Here is a 14,794-nt window from a genome sequence, read left to right on the forward strand (position 1 = left end):
CCTGTGATATGCAATGTACTGCACAAGTCATCATAGAGACTTTAGAAAGAACAGAGGCCCTTCATTAAATGAGTTAAAAAAGTATGAGGATAAGCGGAGAAGTTAGGCAATTATTCCCCTCCCATTTTGAAGGAATGTCTTGGTTATGGAAAAAAGAAATTTTTTTCTCAACATCAAATAGTTATAAACTAATAGGAAAATCAATTAGATAACAAAAGCAAAAAGAAGAGAATTGAAACTCTATAACAAGATCTTAACTAAATTTCCTTTTTTAATGAGAAAAAAAGGGTTTTTTAGCAACTAAAATAATAATTCTGCTGAGGCAAAAATAGGACCTAAAAATTAAAAATTCTATTTAAAAATAAATGTTCTCAGAGCCACTGTCCTGAAGTAATGTGGCATCAAAATGAAATTCGCAAGACTCCACTCAGAATTTTAATTAGATTTATGCTATTTTGGGTCGACAGCTTTCCTAAATCCTGGCTGTGTATCATATTGTTAGCTAAATATAACAAAGAGTAAAATTGCTGTAAATAATGGGGTTATCTTAGAGACAATAATCAGATTGGCCCAGGACAGAAACTTAGGAGAGCAGACTTTTCCTGATTTTCCAAGTGGTTCTAAAAAACAAATTATTTCTATGATGTTATGTAATGGCAAGAACCTCTTGTGTACACCTAGGAGCCCTCTACCTTTAAATAGAAATTGGGATGCAGTTAATTAAAATGCTCAACTCTGTCTTAGAACAAGCACATGTGCAAATCTCTTAAAGAACCCCATACTGATTGCAGAATAAACAACTCAAAAGTTTTCCACTGTGTTGTTCACCTTAATTCACTGAATGCATTGTTCCACTCAAATGCTCTAGGAAAGAATATGCTGAGAGAAAATGTTTTTATGATGTACTAAAATGATGCTTCACCCAGAATGACACTTCCTCAGTGAACTAACAGTTTTCCACTTGCTCTGCAAGTAAAATGTGTTATTTATCTAACGGACATTTTTAAATAACGTGGCTTAATTTTACGTTGTTAAATGAAAACCTAAAACTATTTGAGACAGTAATGTCTCCTAGTTTCTGACTTTATTCTAGTTTTAGTTGCAGATAAACCTTGTCACATTCAGATGCATCATCTGACTCCCCAGCATTAGCATCCGCAATGCTGCAGGCAAACAGATAATGGCCTGTCTTCAGCAGAGAAAGTTACTGTACTAAATGACACCACATAATAAATACACCCATATACATTTTATCAAAGCAACACAATCCCATTTTTTTTGTAAATGGGTTACTATAATCATATGTATGTGATCTTTTCCTGGTTTTGTTTTGTTTATGCAAAGTTCTTCTAATGGCCTTAATTTCCTTTTGCATTTATTCAGAGATTGCTATTTATTGAACCATGTAAACATTGAAAATGCATGAACATACATAAAATAAATGTACATCCATACAAAGAGAGTAACTCTGGAAAAATTATTTTCTTTCACTTTTTATCAATAGTTCTGAAACCACATAAAAATAAAGATATCAATTTGAGCATTCATAGCAAACATGATCAAGAAAATATGATTAGGACAGAATTAAGAATTAAAGAATTCATTACTCTCATAAATATTAATGTTTCAAAATTATGCTTTAATCTATATTTCTAAAATCTAACATCCAATATAAAAAACATTGTTAAAAATAATCTTTTAAATAATTTTATTAATTAAACCTTTTTGGCCCTGGCCAGTGTGGCTCAGTTTGTTGGAGCACTGGACTGTACACAAAAAGGTGGTGGGTTCCATTCCTACTCAGGGCACACACCCAGGCTGTGGGTTCGATCCCCAATAGGGCCAAGTATGGGAGGCAGTTAATTGTTGTTTCCCTCTCACATCGATGTTTCTCTCTCTCTCTCTCCCTCTCCCCTCCTAAAGGAACCTTTCATTTTATTTAAATCACTAAATTACTGTTAGTTCTTATGCTATAGGAGCTTAGCCACCCTAACTAATATAGAGGTCACAAGTCTGGTGCTCCCAAAATCCAAATATATGGCATTTGCTTAGCAGTTAGGAAACAGATGGTAAGTGAATAACTAAAAATCTGATAACCCTTTCCATGCCATGACAAATTTTTTGATAAATTAGTTATGTGGTCTAAATTAGAAAGGATCTTATTTGCTTCCAAGACAGCTTGTATTTTTAGAATTTTTAGTTAGAAAGAGTAAGAATATTAGTAGTAGAGACTAATGCTGAATTCTTTTTAAAGATATAATTGAATTCATGGAAAACAGCTGTTTTGCAATCAGAAATGGTGAGAGTTCAGAAATTGACTCTATCTTAGAAGACGAACCAATTACTTCTGTACCCTAAAGAGTAGATTTATCTGAAAAAAGTTACAAAATAAAGGCCCATTAAGAATTAGCCAAACAGAAGGACTACCCTACGCAATGATAATATTGCTTTTCCATCCAAGCGTATGGTTTCTGATGTCCTCAACACAGTTTCTATTTAGCTCGAAGGTATTTGTTTGCATCAGGGAAGCAAAGAGATATAAAAAGATTGAAAAATATGTACCTTAAATTACGTCCTCCAGAACAGACTATGAGGTTTGAGGAAAAAAAAAATAGAGAGGGAATATGGGGAGAGTCAGAAAGAAGGAGTAAGAGAAAGAGAAAAATTAAAGAAGTCAGAAAGTGGGCATTACCAAGCAGGTTGTAGCTGTGGGCATTAGGCTCAGGGCTCAGTCTGCTGGGGAGCTTTGGGCAATGGTGCAAGCACACCTCAGAGTGATCCAACTGGAGGGACGGGAAGCTGGGTTACGTAAGCTCAGTCCCATCTGCTCCGGAGGTCATTAACTGGCATTTTTAAAATCTGTTTCACACACAAGGCCAAGAACAAGTCCTCAAGCAAAGGCCTACAGATGCTTGCACAGGGTGGGGTACTCCATACGGAGACAGTACCACAGACACAGGCAGCCTCTGCTGTGCTTTGTGTGGTTACTCACAAGTGTAAGGGACCAAAAACAAATACATTATGAGCCTAGTGAGTTTGAGGGGAAAGAAATGTATTGCAAATGAGACCCGCCGGTGGAGCCTGAGAAAGTCTGGAACTTTATGAGCTTCACAACATTCTTAAGCCCCCAAACTTGGACTACCAAACTTGAACCAACAAGAAGTATAGAGACTAAAAAATTGTACCTGGTCAATGTGCATATTTGATGTTCCAGAAAAAACTAATGGGTAAGGAGGTACCCCCTGAGAGCAAACAGGAGCATGTAGAACACTAGAGTATTTTCCTCCTGTAAAGTAGAACCAGAGTTGATCAAGAAACATCTCCCGGTGCCAGGGAAGACCTTCACAATTTCTACCTTGCAGAATTTTACGATTGTTTTGGGCCAGGTTTGACCATGTATCTGCCAGCCTTCCTTTCTCCAAGTGAGAATTTTCCTGCACTTTCTGCTCTCCTGTCGTTAGGTATAGGTCATGAGCCATACTTTGCCTTTTATTTTATAGGTTACCAAATCTTAAATCTGGAGTGCTATAATGATGGGGAAATGAGACATTTTGGGGGGGGGCTAGAAATCTGCATCTGTGCCAGTAACCTAATGCACATTCCTGTTAGCCTATAGTCTAGTCCAGTGATGGCGAACCTATGACATGCGTGTCAGAGGTGACACGCGAACTCATTTTTTGGTTGATTTTTCTTTGTTAAATGGCATTTAAATATATAAAGTAAATATCAAAAATATAAGTCTTTGTTTTACTATGGTTGCAAACATCAAAAGATTTCTATATGTGACACGGCACCAGAGTTAAGTTAGGGTTTTTCAAAATGCTGACACGCCGAGCTCAAAAGGTTTGCCATCAATGGTCCAGTCACTGCCCCTTCCTTAATTATCTGATCTTGTAAGACCTGTTTACCTAAGTATTGCTCCCATTTTACAGAGGCCATGAACCATGAACAATACACAACCCCCAGACGGAGTTGTCAGTGCTGGCGCCAGGCCAGACCTTTAGGTGTGGTCTCACGGCCCCCATCCCAACACACAGGGCTTTTTGCAAAGCCCATGAAAGGTCCGGAAGTGCCATCCATATTTGGGCGACAAAGAAACCAAAGGGGTATAAAGGGAAAGCTTGCTCCATATTGGTTTGCTCAGGATTTGGAGAGAAACAGTCTCCCCTGAGTCTTGTACTAGTACATGCGAAACATCTGAAAATAAATGGGTTTTTCCTGTGTCTCCAGTACTCCTGTGTATTTTTTGGTCGTCTGGTAAATTCTGCAACAATAAAGACATCACCCAGAAATCCTGAGTGTAATAACTGAATATTTCCTCCTCTGTGGGATGGTATGGCTGCTTTTTAATGCAGAATCATGATGAGGCTTTTATTTGTATTGTTCATAAAATTAAATATCAATAAAAGGAGTGTGTGAAGGCTGAATAGTAAAGGGATGGACTGAGTAGTTAACTTCTGTGGATTGTTGGAGCCCATCTCCAACCCATGGCACCTAAGAGCCTCTATTTCAGTGGCCAGAAGTGAGTAATGCATTTGCAGACCCTTTGTCATCAGGGGTCTGGATACACTTTGGCTCTAACATTCAGGTGCGTTAACCACACTTTGTACTATGGAGGGAGAAGGAAGCCTGTTTTCTTCCAGCAGCAATAGGGCCTGTGGACAGGCTTCAGGAGATGAGAGTTCTCTGTGCTGGCTGCGCTCTGTCTTCTCCAGCTCGACAGCAGCAACTGCTGCCTGAGCCAGCTGGGAAGCTGGTCATGGTTTCCCCCCGTTTCTGGCCATTCAGGTGCAACAACTTCCTATAGTTTCCTATTCTTGCCCATAGCGTCAAAGGCATAAGTGAAAAGGTAAGATGCCCCTTATACCTGCTAAAAATTCCTCAGACTGTTCAATTAATGTATCCTGCGTAAGAAAGATGTCCTGAGCAAAGGAGCTGACATATGAAAGCCGCTACCTGCTGACTATCTGAATTGGTGTTCCCAGGAACGTGTGCTTCCCACACTAACAAACATTTCTGGGACGCCACAGGCTGTCCGAGAATTCAACTCAATTCTGACACTACCTAACCCGAGACAGTATCTGATTGAATAGGTAGAGGGCTCAGTCCCACAGACTTCCCTTTTCTTCTGATACCAGTAAAAGCCTGCATTGTTACATGTACTTCTGACCAACAGGCCATAAATTGGAGGTTCCCATGACCCCTCCTAAAGTTCATGAATATGCTAGAATGGCTCACAGAACTCACAAAATTGGTTTATTTACAAGACTGCTGATTTATTATAAAGGATGCTAGAGAATATAAGAATCAGATAAAATGATATAAAGGGTGAGGCCTTATTTTTTAAAATATATTTTTATTGATTTCAGAGAGGAAAGGAGAGGGAGAATCATTGCCCACAACCTGGGCATGTGCCCTGACCTGGAATCAAACCATGACCTCCTGGTTCATAGGCCGGTGCTCAACCACTGAGCCACGCCCGCCAGGCTAGGGTGAGGTCTTAAACATAAGAGGTTCTGCCATTGGTTCTATCATTGTGGCACTCCCTCCTTCCTTATTATTTTCCTACTAGAAGCCCGGTGCATGAAATTCATGCACTTGAGGGAGGGAGGGTCCCCCTCAGCCTGGCCTGCGCCCTCTCACAGTCTGGGAGCCCTCGGGGGATATCCGACTGCCACGGAGGCAGGAGAGGCTCCCGCCACCACTGTTGCACCTGCCAGTCGTGAACCCCACTTCTGGCTGAGCGGCGCTCCCCGGGTGGGAGCGCACTGACCACCAGGGGGCAGCTCCTGCGTTGAGGGTCTGCACCCTGGTGGTCAGTGCACATCATATTGAATGGCCATTCTTTGTTCAGTTGAATTCCATATTAGCTTTTTATTATATAGGATTTCTTTTGGGCTTTCTTCTTCTCCTTCTGGATGAAGGGCTTCCTTCTCTTTATTTTGTAAATATAGACCTTTTGCTGTTCCAGCTCCCTCATTCTATGGAAATGTACCTGTTGCAGCTTTTCAGCTCCCCTATTCTATGGAAATATACCTTTTGCTGCTCTGCAGCCCTGTGCTTCCTCCATGGTCCCCTTAATTTCCAAAATTTCTAAAATTTCCCCAAACCTCTATTTTTCACCCCTAAAATTCCTGTTTCTGTGGCACTTGGGGCAGTGAAAACATTCTCCAACTGGAAGCTCTCAGAAAAATAAAGGAGGAGGGATGACTATGAGCCTTCCTTTTGAGTTTTTATGGTGGCTGCATTACATTGCCAAGATGACCAAGTCTCTGGCAATTGATTCAACCTCAAGTTCCTTTCTCTTCCCAGGAAATCAGGGGGTAGGACTGAAAATTCTACTCCTCCTACCACATGGTTGGTTCCCTCTGGCAATTAGCCCCCAACCTCTGGTGGGATCCAAAAGTCATCTCATTAACATAACAAGAGACACCATTGTTGCTCTCATCACTTAGGAAATACCAAGGGGTGTGGGAGCTGTGAGCCAGGAACCCTGGATAAAGATCAAACATATGTAAGAAATATAATTCTTATAAATCACAATATTGCACTGCCAAACCCATTTTCTCTGGGATAAATGCCCAGGAGTGCAATCGCTGGGTCATATGGTAATAAACTTATCATTTTTTTAAAAAAACAGAAACTTCCAAACTGATTTCCAGAGTGGGCATGATATTTAAATATACCCTAGCAATCAGTGTATGAGGGAACCAGTGCCTTTGCATCCTCATTGTCTTTTGGTATTGTCACTATTTTTACTTTTCTCTATTCTAATAGATGCATACAAATATTGTGGTGTAAATATGCATGGTCCTACTGGCTATGATATTGAATATTTTCATGTGCATGTTTGCCAACCATATATTCTCTTTTATGACATGTTCCTTGGTATCCATTCTGATTGTTTGTTTAATTTAGTGCTGAGTTTCGTGAGTCTTCTATATAACCCTAGATTTGAGTCCTTTGTCAGATATGTGTTTCACAGATATTTTCTCCAAGTCTAAAGCTTGTATTTTCATCCTAGTAACAAAGTGTGTATTCATAAAATTTTTTTATTTGGATAAACTTCAATTAATCAATTTTTTCTTGTCATGTCTACAAATTCCTCACCAAGCCCTAGGTTCCATAGGTTTTCTCTTAGGTTAACTTCTAAATGTTTCATGGTTTTACATTTAAATGTGTGGTCAAATTTGAGCTAATTTTTATATAGGAGTGAAGTTTTAGTTGAGATTAGTTTTTCTTTGCCTATAGATATTCAATTGCCCCAGCACCATATATGGAAAAAACTATATGTTTCATCCATCAAATCACTTTTATGCCTTTGTCACAGACCAGTAAGACTTATCGTATGGGTCTATTAAAGGGTTCTCCATCCTGTCCTGTTGATCGATTTTGTCTATCCTCCCACCAGAATCATGCAGGCTTGATTACTATAGCAATATACTAATATTCAATTTCAAGACAAATTTTAATATATTGTACTTTCATTTTCAATTAGTTCAGTGTGTTTTTTTTCTTTTGTGGTGACATTCTTTTAATTTATGAATAAATGTGTTGTTTAGGTTTCAACTGTTTGACAGTTTCCTTCTTGTTTTTATTGATTTCTAGTTTTATTCACTTATGGTCAGAGAAGATACTATGTATAATTTCAATTTTTAATTTTATTTTTAATTTTTTTTATTGAGGTAACAGTACTTTATATCATTATACCAGAGCTTGGTGCACAAATTCGTGCACAGGTGGGGTCTGGCCAGCCCACCCCAATTGGGGCTGATCAGGCTGGGCTGGCCAGGGGGAGGGGCATGGGCAGTTGGCTGGCTGGCCCCAACCCCAATCAGGATGGGGGGAGGGGCAATCAGGGGCGGGACTGGCTGGGGAGAGGGTCAGGCTGGGGGGAGAGGCTGTGGGTGGTTGGCCGGCTGGGCCCACCCCCAAGGTGTGGGGGTCCAATCAGGGGTGGGACCGGTGGGGGGAGGGATCAGGGGCAGGGCTGGCTGCAGGGAAGGGCCACGGATGGTTGGCCAACCAGTGCCACCCCCTGGTCAAACTCCCAGTCAAGGGGACAATTTGCATATTAGCCTTTTATTATATAGGATAAGTCTCAGGTGGGCAACATTATTCATGGACATCTGTATATGCTATATCATGCTCACTACCAAAAGTCTACCTCCCATTCATCATTACACAATTGAGCCCAATTTGTTGAGGTCTGTTTCATGGACAAGGACATGGTTTATTTGGGGTATATTTGCTGGGCACTTGAAAGGAAGTCATTGTGAGGTAGTGTGCTCTAAATACTAATTATATCCAGTTGTTTGGTAGAGTTTTTTAATATCCTTGCTGATTTTCTGCATACGTATTCTATCAATTGTGAAAGAAGAATTGCGTTCCTTTAAAATTTTCCTTATAATCCTTTTAAAAATGTGTTCTACCATAGCCACTTTGATTCATCCATGAGCAAACATGTTATAACTTAAAGCAAATCATCACTCTTTTAGACTCTCTACTAAACATAGGAATAAATATTGCAGCTGATTTATTTTCTCCACATAACTTATTTTTATTCTTTTCACCTTTTACCTATAGGCAGCACTTATTATTTACCTCTGATGAGGGTGGTTACAGGAAGACTAATCTTGCCTTTTTTTCCAAATAAGCTTTCAAAACTCATTGTAAAGTCATTACATGTGGGAGGCAAGGGTTTTAAGTCTTTTTGAGAACAAAATACTAGAACCATGAGGGAATCAAAGAAACAAAGTTCACTTATAAATAATAGATTAGGAAGAATGCATGACATAGTAAGAGTCACTTTTCTGCCCCCAAAGGAAATGAAGATCCTCCATAATGAGGATGGAGGAAAAGTCATAAATCCACAGGGTTAGACAAAGTTCTTAAATCCCTGCTGTGGGTTGTCTTGTGAGAGTTATTGAACTTGGAACCTGGTAGAATATGCCAGACTGGTTAACAAAAGAAACCAAGGACCAGGCTAAGAAAATGTGTAACATATCTTATGCCCCCATGGAGAGCCAACAGCTGAGTCAGGCAAATTTTCATTTCTCCAAACATAGAGATTTCTAATAATACTCTCCAACCTTAAATGCAATCCCAAGAAGTGGAATGAACTGGGTTGATTAGAATTACATGAGATTACATTTTAGCCACCAGAATTAAATACCTCATATTATGAATCAAATTCAGTTATAGAAAAACAAACCTGAATTTTCTTCTACACCAAAGTTTGTGAACTATGAAATGTGCACCCACAGCAGCTATATGCACCAGGCAGACAGACTAAAACCATCTGAATCGTCCCAGGATCCCTGTAGCTTTTCCATACCTGACTCTGAAGGATGTGGTAAGATTCAAAGTTGAAAGATCAGTGCAAAGATGAGAATTAGGAATGGGATGAGAGTGAGGAATTCTTAAAAAAAAAAAATACTTCTTTGGAAATCAATGACCAATGTCACCCCAATAAATTCAATAATTTTAAAAATAATGTTGAAATGTAAATGTGGGTTTTATGTGAGTATAATGTGTCCAAAAGGGTTGAAAAAGCCACCTCCAAATTAGTTTGGTATCTTAAACTATACTTTTTCAGGGCATTCTGAGCAAACGTTCACACATTCCAACCCAATTCCTAGGAGTCCACTCCTTTGCATGGCAAGAGTGCTCCAAGTTATAACCCAAGTTCATCCATGACAATTGTAACAAGAAGAAGAGAAAATATTTCCTAGAAAGAAAACCAGCAAAATGCATATATAAACATATTTATTTACATCCCAGTTCTATCACTCAACCAGGTAAAATCTTAACAGAGATAACCATCCCATCTTCAGAGCATCACAGTAGAGGGTAGAGCATATAGGATTGCTCAATACATGTTCCTTTTTTCTTAATCTGATCAAACAACAACAGTTCTCTGTTAATAGTGATATTGGATATATGTATGAAACTTTATTGGCTTAAAAATATCGCTACTTGCCCTTTCTATGTAAAAATGTATAGTGCTGAATAAATGAAGTACATATATGATAGCCCTTTAGATATTAAAAGTTATACTATACAAATAAAATATCAGCATTATTATAACACTAGAGGCCTGGTTCATGAAATTAGTGCACTTGGGGGGTCCCTCAGCCCGGCCTGCACCCTGTCGCAGTCCATAAGCCCTCGGAGGATATCAGACATCTTTAGCGCTGCCACAGAGGCAGGAGAGGCTCCCGTCACTGCCGCTGTGCTCACCAGCAGTGAGCCCTGCTCAGGGCTTCTGGCTGAGTGGTGCTCCCCTTGTGGGAGCACACTGACCACCAGGGGGCAGCTCCTGTGTTGAGCATATGCCCCCTGGTGGTCAGTGTGTGTCATATCAACCGGTTGTTCCGCCATTTGGTGGATTTGCATATTAGCCTTTTATTATATAGGATCATTAAAATTACTATCATCTCAATTGGCTAGAAGTCTAACTTTCTCAAGAAATATGAAGTCCTTGATAGGAAAAATCAACTTTAAAAATAATGAATTTTATGCTAAAATTGGCACAGAATTAATATATTTTGTATATGCAAATTGATATTTAGAAACTATAAAGCAGACAAATCAGTTGTAACATTAAGCTGGGTATTATCTGAAAATACTGAAGATTAGTCCAACTTCCTATTCTAAATACACTGTCTTTTTAATTTTTTTCTTTCTATGTTCAATCAGTTTTGCATTAACTTTGCCAAGTCTGGGATTAGAAGGGATCTATAAATATTTACATTATTTAAATTTCCAGTTCAGTAGTAAAAAAATTATTATGATTTGCTTGCACCATTAGGGTGGTTGAATAGATGGTAAATTAAACAGGTGCATATTTAAGGTGCAGCCAGATTAATCATGCCATCATGAATTACATGCATTTGCTTTATTCCTCACATTTGGAATCAATTTTAAAGTCATAGAAGTAAAAATTTTATAAATGCAGAAATTTTAACAGGCACATTCAAAAGAACTATTTCCTTTAATTATTTGTAATTTATCTGTGGAATTTATATGTGTAGATATACATGAAAGTATTCATGTAAATGTTTTCACTACAATAATGCATTTATTTCTTTGGCTTGACTATCTTTTTTTTAATATATTTTTATTGATTTCAGAGAGGAAGGGAGAGGGACAGAGAGATAGAAACATCAATGATGAAAGAGAATCATTGATTGGTTGCCTCCTGCACACCCCCCACTGGAGATTGAACCCATAACCCATGCATGTGCCCTTGACCAGAATCGAACCTGGGACCCTTCAGTCCACAGGCTTATGCTCTATCCACTGAGCCAAACAAGCTAGGGCTGGCTTGACTTTCTTATCATCCACCTAAGGTTATTACTATTGGAGGAAAGTTGTGTGTAACTCAGTATGACCAACATGAGTTTTAATAGAGATTACTTATGCTATTTAGGAAACATCACTGCTTTTACATTTGTAAGCCTTTGTGCAGTTCCTGAAGTTCATGACCTTTATTTCTGAAACTAATAACCCCTAGACATAGATGCACACTCCTTTATCTTTAAGAGAAAAGAGAACAATTAGAATACAGTTTCAAAAGCAAGACTTTGACTTCATTCCTTGCCCAGCATCTGTTTCCGCTTTAAGTGACAATTTAGAAATTCTTTCTCCATTACCATCTTTTGATGCTAGACCTATTGCAGTATTTCAAATGATTTCACATTAAACCAAAATGATGCATGGGATGTTTGGAAGCTAGTAACAATTTTCATCCAGAAGTAATAGAACTGCTATGTGTAGAAATAATGGTCAAATACTAAATATATTATTTTGTGGAGAAAGGCCAGATTTTAAACAATAACACTTGCATGTAAGGGGTGTGTGTGTGTGTGTGTGTGTGTGTATGTGTTGGGGAGGGGGGTAAGTATCATTTCTCTCCACCAAAGCGAATAAGAAAAAAAAATGCAAGCTAAATAATGGGTTTAAGTAACGACATGCAACTTTCAATTACCCATGCAAAGCTATATTCATTGCCAGAAGTAAGGTTAAGACTCTAACCAGCTGGGCCCATTCTCTCCACCAGTAAACCACCCACTTGTTTGTTCATCAAATGCAAGGAGAATTGTCAAAGGGGGACAGCTGGGCTGACCTCATTTTATATCTCTGTGTACAAATGTTCCCTCTGTTGGCAGCCAAAGTGTATCTGGGTTAAGTTTTATTCATTCATTCCAAGAATAAGTATCGAGTACTTACTGTCCTGGGCCATGTTCTAGGTGCTGCAGATACAGCAGTTAAAAAAGACAAAAACAACGGCCTGTCCTGGAGCTTACAGTATGGATTCCTTTATAAAAGAGCTGGCAGATTTTTCTGCACTCAACTGCCTCACCTCTCAGCCTGTGCTCGCTTCAGACTTCTCGAGAGCTGAATCACCTCAGCAGAAGATAAGCTCTGGAAGCACAGGGAACTATGCGTGATGGGCCATTAAGAAGGAGGGTTCAGTGTGATGGGCCTTTAAAAAGGAGGGCTCAGATTCTTCTCTGCTGTGTGAAAGGCGCAATGGATCTCCTGGTCATGAAAACCAATAAACCAGTGTTCTCTTTCACTAACAAGCCTGTGTGACAGATCAAATGTACACAGAGCACCTTCCCTTCCCATTTAGGGGCGAAAGAACATTCAGAAGCACTTCCGCTGAAGAAAAAGGGTCATAAGAGAGGCCCAGTTCTCATCTTGAGTGTTCTCACCACAAAATCAGTCAATCAATCAATCACTATGGGAGGTGATGAATATGTAAATTAGTTTGTGATACTCATTTCACAATGTATATCAAAGTATCACATTGTACACATTAAACATACACAGAGACAAAGAACCATGAACAGATGTACATTTCAGAGGGCAGGCGGGGGTAGGGGGAGAGAGAGAGATGAACCAGGAAACTTACATGCATATACGCATAGCCCATGGACACAGACAATAGTGTGGCAAAGGCTTGGGAAGGGCGGGTACAGGGAGGAGGGGGTCAATGGGAGAAAAAAACAAAAACAAAAGGGAGTACTGTAATACTTTCAACAATAAAGATAGATTATATATATACATACAATTATTATTTCTCAAGCACACCTCAATGAAGCTGGGAAAAATGAAAATGAAATAAAAGACAAAAATATGTCTTTAAAGATCCCCAGTCCATTCTAGGTGTCCCCGGGGCAGAGGCAGTGCAGAGGCTTAGAGCAAGCACTAGGAAAATGGCTTATGAGGCAGTAAAGCAGGACAGCAATCAGGCCAGAAGCACTTGGGCCTGGCCCTCACATAAACACGTCAACTTTTATTTCACCTTTTCAGGTATGGAGTGACTAAGGCAGGCAGTAGAGGGAAACGAGGAGCTATTTCCTGGCCTTTTAGGAAAGGACCGCACTGAAGGCTTCCTTGCCCTTTGCTGAAGAGAGCCTTCCGCAGGCTTTTGCCTGGGGAAACGTCATATACTTTCCCCTGTGGAAGCCCAGCACATTTCATTCTCCAGCTCGCACTTTCTAGTAAGAGGTAAGGGAATTCGTCACCTGGAATGTTCTCTCTATTCATGTAGCCTCTCTATCACCCCCTGCAACCAGCGCCCCCCCCCCCCCCCCCCCGCAAGATCACTAAGAGACACCAGATAAATGTCACGGAAAGTCACTGAATGCTGCAGGCTATATATCAACGATTTTAAAATAAAACTGAGCCCAGCTTTAAAAAAAATAAACACTAAGATAAATGTACCTTCAAAACTTGGTTTATTTTCATTATAAAAACTGAGCAAATGTTTTCTAAATAAGTAGTGAAATTGTACATACTCTGATAAGTTAAGTATTTTAAGAATAATATATAATTAAGATAGTCTGATATAAATTTGAATTTGACTCATTTGATCAAATTAGATTTTCCATAACAGAAAAGCCAAATAGTAAAAATCTAAGGGAGAGATTGTGTAGGATAGCTTTCAAAACTTTACTGAATGATAGTCACCTAGTTTTGCTATAATACAGACAGGTTTCCTGGAGTAAATATTAAGTAATTCTATCAGTGAGGACAAGAATTATTACAATCATTAATAATATTACTATGAACATTATGATCACTTGAGAAAGCATATTATGACCATGTTTTTATGAGCACTTTTACTCATTCATGTAATAAATATTTTTTCATTGCTTACTATGACCCCATCATGATGCTATTGAAAGGGAAGACAGAGATAATGGTAAGATAATCATGGTTTTCAAAGAGCTTGCAGTGTAGTCAAGGCAAAATAAGATGTACATGCAACTAAATATTTAATCACAATGTTAGCAGCAAGTTCTACAATGAGATAAATAAAGGACTCACTTAGGAACAGTTTTTAGCTGAACCTTCTGTGATCTGAAAATTCTCTCTTGAGAAAGAAATAGCTAAGCAAAAACATAAAAAAGAAGAAGCTTGTAGCCAGGTAAAAAAGCAAGAAAAATATGTTTCAGAGAGAAAGAAAGAAGGTGAGAAACACCAGAATTTGGAGCATCTGAAGAACTGAAGGAAACACAATATGCTACAGAATCCAACAAAAGGGATAGAGGTGAGCCCCCGTAAGAAATGAGCCTGGAGGGCAAGCAGAAACCGAACGATGGAAGGTAAGGAACGAGAACATACTCATGAGAGAAGTGTTGGAAGATCAGAGACAAAGTAGAGACAACAGAGTCTGCTTTTAGAAGGAAGACTCTGACCGTGGTATGAAACAAGAACTAAAGGATAAGATTATAATTAGGAAAATCAGAATGAGGTTGCTGTATAACACAGAAAAGAC

This window comes from Myotis yumanensis, unplaced genomic scaffold (genome assembly GCF_028538775.1).
Source record: "Myotis yumanensis isolate MYYU_CA2020_CCGP unplaced genomic scaffold, mMyoYum1.0.hap1 SCAF_3, whole genome shotgun sequence".
Lineage (NCBI taxonomy): Eukaryota > Metazoa > Chordata > Mammalia > Chiroptera > Vespertilionidae > Myotis > Myotis yumanensis.